Source organism: Rhinolophus sinicus, chromosome 7, assembly GCF_057876585.1.
Source record: "Rhinolophus sinicus isolate RSI-liver-muscle chromosome 7, RSI-T2T, whole genome shotgun sequence".
NCBI lineage: Eukaryota > Metazoa > Chordata > Mammalia > Chiroptera > Rhinolophidae > Rhinolophus > Rhinolophus sinicus.
This window is the reverse complement of record NC_142507.1, coordinates 38,907,262-38,913,349: the sequence shown is the minus strand read 5'-3', so window position 1 is coordinate 38,913,349 and position 6,088 is coordinate 38,907,262.

The window sequence follows — 6,088 nt, the reverse complement described above, 5'->3', positions numbered from 1 at the left end:
TAAGAAAGGAAAAAAGTATATTAAAGTTGTACTACTTAATATATACTGATATCAAAAGATGAATACAAGTCACATTTGACTTCTGCAATTACGAGAGGTGCTCAAAGTGCTTCCCATCAGCATCCAAACACTTCTGATTACAGAAATCTGCTGCTTGACTAGTTGCTGTGCGAGGTCTCCCAGATCTTCCCTTATACACATCACACACAGTACCATGTGTCTCAAACTTATCACAAATGTGTGCAGTTGTTACATAGGCATGTTGGATGTTCTATTGCATACTCATGCCTCCATTATCACTGTACTTCCACAACGTCCTCAAATTTCAAATACCACTTTAAACGGTTTTGCACTCCTCAAATGACAACCATGCGTCCGCCATTTTCTTTGACTGTCCTGCCGATCACCTGAGGACGCCAGCATTCATTTGATTAGCATCATCTTTTGAGAGTGAATGTCATACTGCACGTTGCTGCTGTAATTCAGTTCAACTTCAAAAATTAATACATAGATAACATCGCTTAAAATGTGTATACATTTTTTTGGCACACCTGGTACTATTTTTTTTGTTATTCATACATACCTATGATAAAGTTTAATTTATAAATCAGGCACAAAAGAGATTAACAACAATAACTAATAATACAATAAACAATTATAACAATATGTACTATAACACAAATTATGTGAATGTGGTCTCTCAGATAACTGATCTGAAAGTAAGAGCAACTAACTGACTAATGGGTAGTTAGCATGTACAGTGTGAATACACTGGACAAAGGGATGATTAACATCCTGCGGAGGGGCAGATAGAACTGAATAGCATGAGGTTTCATCACACTTCTCAGAACAGTGTATAATTTAAAATTTATAAATTGATTATTCCTGGAATTTTCCATTTTTTCCCTATGCCTATCTTGTGGTATTTGTACAATGTATTGGTGTTTGTCTTCCTACCACATAGACTGGGTATTCCTTGAAGGCAGAAATGCCATTATATTTAAGTTTGTATATTTTAAGCCCTTCTCACAGTATCAGCTACATGGTAAGAAGTCAATATGTATGTTGAATAATGAATGAATGGTAAATGTGGTGGAAACCTTTTTTTTTTTTTTTCTGCCCAAAAATGACTGGGGAATTGTCTTTGTTCTCATACATACGTGGCCACTGTGAAAGTCATTCTAAAAAAAATAAGTGTCTCAATCCCAGACCGCAAAAGACTGATTCAGAGATGGAGCTCTCCATATTACTATAGCTATCACAGTCTTTCCAAGAGCATTTGGAATACTAAACTGAGAGAAAAGAACATATCAACTCATGGAACCAGAATCATAGTATTGACAGTTCCTCAGTGGAACAATTCATGATTTTTTTCTGCTAAGGACCAGAATCTACTCTAATTCCTATATTCCATGCTTGGTTGATCAATTTCTTCTTGAGTTCAGAGAGATACTGATGAAAACTTTCAAATAATTTTCTTTGTGGCCTAAGTTAGCCAGAGGAGATTCCTATTTCTCATAATCAAATGACCTTTAGTAATTAGGACACAGGAAGATACAGCTTGGGTGGAAGAATGGGCATCCATAGAAGAATGGGCATATTTCAATATCTGATGGGTATTAGACATGGTAGGTACAAGAGAACGCTATGAGAACAAATCTGACATAAAACATTTTAAGGGTTATATCACAAGAGGTGGGGTCAGGTGACAAATTTGAAATATAAGCTTAGTTCAAGTGGTGTAGGGAATTGGATAGAAGTCTTTATTTAACATTACTTTCTTAGAAGTATAGAGAATTCACAACACCCAGTTCTCAGATAGACAAATCCATATATGGCCATTTATGCAACTGTCACAAAACCACAGGGTTTGCCAGGGATTAAACCAGGAATAGAATTTAAAAAATTGAGCTACAAGTCCCACTCGCTAACCACTAGCACCACTCCCTTCCTACAGTACATTTAGTGTGAAATGGTTTTTTGGTTTCTTTTCATGCTTGTAGTCAACTGAAGTAGGGTGGAAAAAATTAAAAACAGGCCATGCACTAAAAATGCATTTTTTCCTTCTATTTAAGAACCTTAAAACTAAACAAAAAAATAATAATTTAAGAAATTTCATGGAAATGAGTAACCCAAAAATGTAGTTTTTCACTACCAGTTGTATTGTTTTTGTTTGTTTGGTTGGTTGTTGTTGTTTTTTACAATGAAGCTCTTAAAAAATAAGTGTGGAAAATTTTCATCTGTACATGAAATTAGATTATTCATGTCTTTGAGAATTAGCATCTTTTAGAGAGGGATTGTTAATAAGGATCTATTTTCTTCAGATTCTCTAACTAGACAAACTTGGATGAGAAAAGGTTATCAAAAAGATGAAACTAACTTTTGCATTTTAAGTTATATCAGACCATTAATTTGTATTAGATTTTTTTTATTTTTTCAGAGCAAAGGTAAATTATCATTTTTACAAGAAGAGAATTCAGAGGTAAAGGCAGTTTGGTGTCTAGAGATTCAGTAATTCATGAAAGAACCTCTTTTTTCTCCTTCCATTTCCTGTTTTTGAACTCCTTCCACTAGCACCATTCAAGCAAAGAGTAATACTGTGCTTCAGCACAAATGGCTAAAAGTGACATTAATTACTTTATTTATTTATTTTTTGTTTGTTTGGGCAGCCTGCCTGCAGACAGCGGGACTTGGCCGGCTGTGTTGCCTTGCAGATGTGCTAACTAATTTTTTTCCTGACAGAGATGATAGCTTTAATGACACTGATGTAAATTAGGCGATTTGACTCCTGGAAACTGATTGAAAATAGTTGTCTGAATGAAAGCTATGCATTCACAATAAAATTCTCTATGGTCATATATTTATCACATTTTTAATTCTTTGGTGAAAAACAAGTGACTAAATACATAGATTTAAATTTCAACAAAAATACCAGCATACCAACAAAATTCATTTTGATGTTCAAAGAGACTGATAGTTTAAAATGCTCTTCATTGCATATTGCTGCCTTTATTCTTAAAATGCAAGTAGGCTTATGCTGATACTAATCAAGAGTTTTGTTAATAGCAAATTGTAATAATTTCACTTTTTGAAAAAAATAATGAAGTAATTTCAAACTAAATATTTTCATCCAAAAAAATGATTTAGTATAGAAGAGAAAAAATTTTGATTAAAGTATAAAGATACAAAATTTAAGTTTAACAGTCATAAGTAGTAATATTCAGTAAATCCTGAACCTAAAGAGGGTCGTTTTAGGGTATGGCCCTTGTTTTCTCCGAGTTCATGCCTAGAGTAATTTACTTTGGTATTTCAAACCCCACATTCTTTTCCTCACCTCAAACCAGCTGAACTTTGAAACCTTTGAATCCCTCTTTCATAATTTCAGCTCTTCATGGTGCTTTGAAATGCATATTTTCCATAAATAGAGTATTAGTCACAAAAAAAAAAGATTCAGTTTGGTTTCATGATCAGATTTTTCCCTCCATATTTAGGTTGTCCCTTAATAAGTGATCTTTGAAGCAATAAAACTGGATTTCTAAACTCACTTTATCCTGGGTGGAATTTTCCATATCCCTTTACATACTTAAATTCTACAATTTTCAGTAACAACTTCTATATTTATTAATTTTAATTATTACCCATTCATAAGGATACATTTCATCTTCAGATTGAATACTTTTTTCCATTGCAATTTATGATTTTATATTTTCCTCTGTGACTTATTTTGACAAAAATTTTCTAAAAATAGTAAAATTAATTTGCCAAGCAGGATATCAAGAAGCTGTGAACTCATTAATGACAAACATTAACAAATTTACTTTCCCACTCTTTTTATCTCTAGGAGGTAATTCCATGTGTATAGTAAGTCTGTAGTCAAGATTTGCTGAACACATGAATGAGTAATAAATCAAAAAAAAGTTTCTATAATTTTTTTTAAATAAATATTTTTGAAATGGTAGCATTTGACCGTCATTGTGCTGGTTAATACTGGAAACATAAAAGAATTTAAATTTTTACAGAATAGTAAATTTTAACAAAAAAATTCACATGCCAACAAAATTTATTCTAGTGTTGAAAAAGACTGCGTTTTTTTAAAATGCTCTTCATTTAATATTGTTTCACAGAATATCAACCTTAAAGGAAAAATGAAGATTTTAAAAATTCAACCAACCTATTTTATAAATGAGGGACTGAGTACAAATTGGTTAATGCTGTTACCTGAATTCACTTACATAGCAACATATGTTGATGAACTTGGTTTAGAATCCACATCTCTTTAAAACCATGTTAGCATACTTTTTACAACGGGAAAAATGCTTCCCTTTCATTCAGTCTAGCAAAGCAAATACAAAATTATCTCAAACACACACATACATATTTATAAGAAAAATAGTTAAATAAATTCCTTCCACTTAAATTGTATTTCCCTAGTGACTTTATGAGAACAAAAACTTTAAAGAAATATAGTTACTTTTAGTTAAATCATATTTTCCCCATGTCTGTAAATCAGTGTTTGTCAATATTTCAGTCCAAGATACATCTGTAAACTTGCCAAGGCAAATACTAGAAAGTCATCTTTATTCCTTAATCTCATTAAAAGGTAACTATGATATTGGTAGCTCCAGCTACGTGCATGAGCATATACCATGTCTCTCCCTACCTGTCTCTGCCACAGCTTGTTTTCAATTTCTGCATCAAATATTAGCAGGAGAAACCCATAATGTCACTGTACACAGGTTAACTTATGATTTTCCTTAAATGTAGTTACGAAGTACAAACATCAGTCATTAACATGGTGAAATATCTGACCAACAGGAAAAAGATGCCCTCAAATTATACCATAGGTATACAGTCAATCTTACCAAATATACTCATGTAAAGAAGTAGTGCTTTTCTGAAAAATATGATTAACATTTCCCAAATTTATTATTATCCAAGAAACTGTACTTCCCTTAGTCTGAAACTATCTGGAAAAACTTGACTTTGAGTGAGTTTTTTGAATATCCTGTAAACATAATTTCATTCTGTTTCTCCCCTGAAGGATTAGATGGGATTCAACCCTTCCAAGTATTAATTTTCTAAAAAATTTAAGTTTTTCAGTTTAAATGTATTATTTAGTTAATATGTAATTGTCTATGTGTTTTAATATCATAGTCAGCATTTTAAAAGGTGTTTGGTAGTGTTGATTTATCCAGAGGAGTCAGAATTCTTTCATGTGTACTCACAGCTCCTCATTTAAGTTGTAATTACTACATTCTAACACAAGTAGTTAAGAAGTTCTTATTAATAGTTTTTATTTTTTTTATTATAGACCTTCAGAGATATACATAATAATCTTGTTTTATTATACTTGAAGCTTAGCATAATCAAGATGACATGATAACCCCAAATTCTCAAGTCTTCCAGTGATGACCTTATATTTAAATATGCAAAAACAAGTACTACCATCTTTCCTGCACATACAATGGAAAGGTAAGACCATTCTCCAATACCTTTGGAATGGATAGGGGTGGAATGTGGGTGGGGCATTTTATTTAACCAGTTAGTCCATTCTCAACTTCTTTTCTGAAATTTCCTATATTCTCATCAGTACTCTTAGTCCTGTGACTTTTTCCTCCTATCTACCTTATTTCCCCACACAGATACTACCTGATTGCCTGTTATGATCAGCAGTTTTCTATGGAATATTAGGTTTTTCAAATCAAAATTTAGTATTAGGTATCCGTGTCTATTTAAAGTTCTTGAATAATTCCCTGCATGCCATTATGTTGCTGAGGGCTCCACACTTTCTTCTCTTTTCAGATGTCAACTCCAGCCCTAATTTTGTACCCGACAGATAACCAAGAAAGACCTACTACTCATCTCTGTGGATTTAGTAAGGAGACCAATTTAACCCTGTCTGACATTCTTCAATCTAAATTATGTTTAGGAGGCCTTGACTTTCTTTGTTTTAGATTTTTATTGAAATATAGCTAACATACAATATTATATTAGTTTCAGGTGTACACCATAGTTATCGACATTTATATACCTAAAGAAGTGATCACCATGATAAACCCAGTAATCATCTGACACTGTACCACACTAT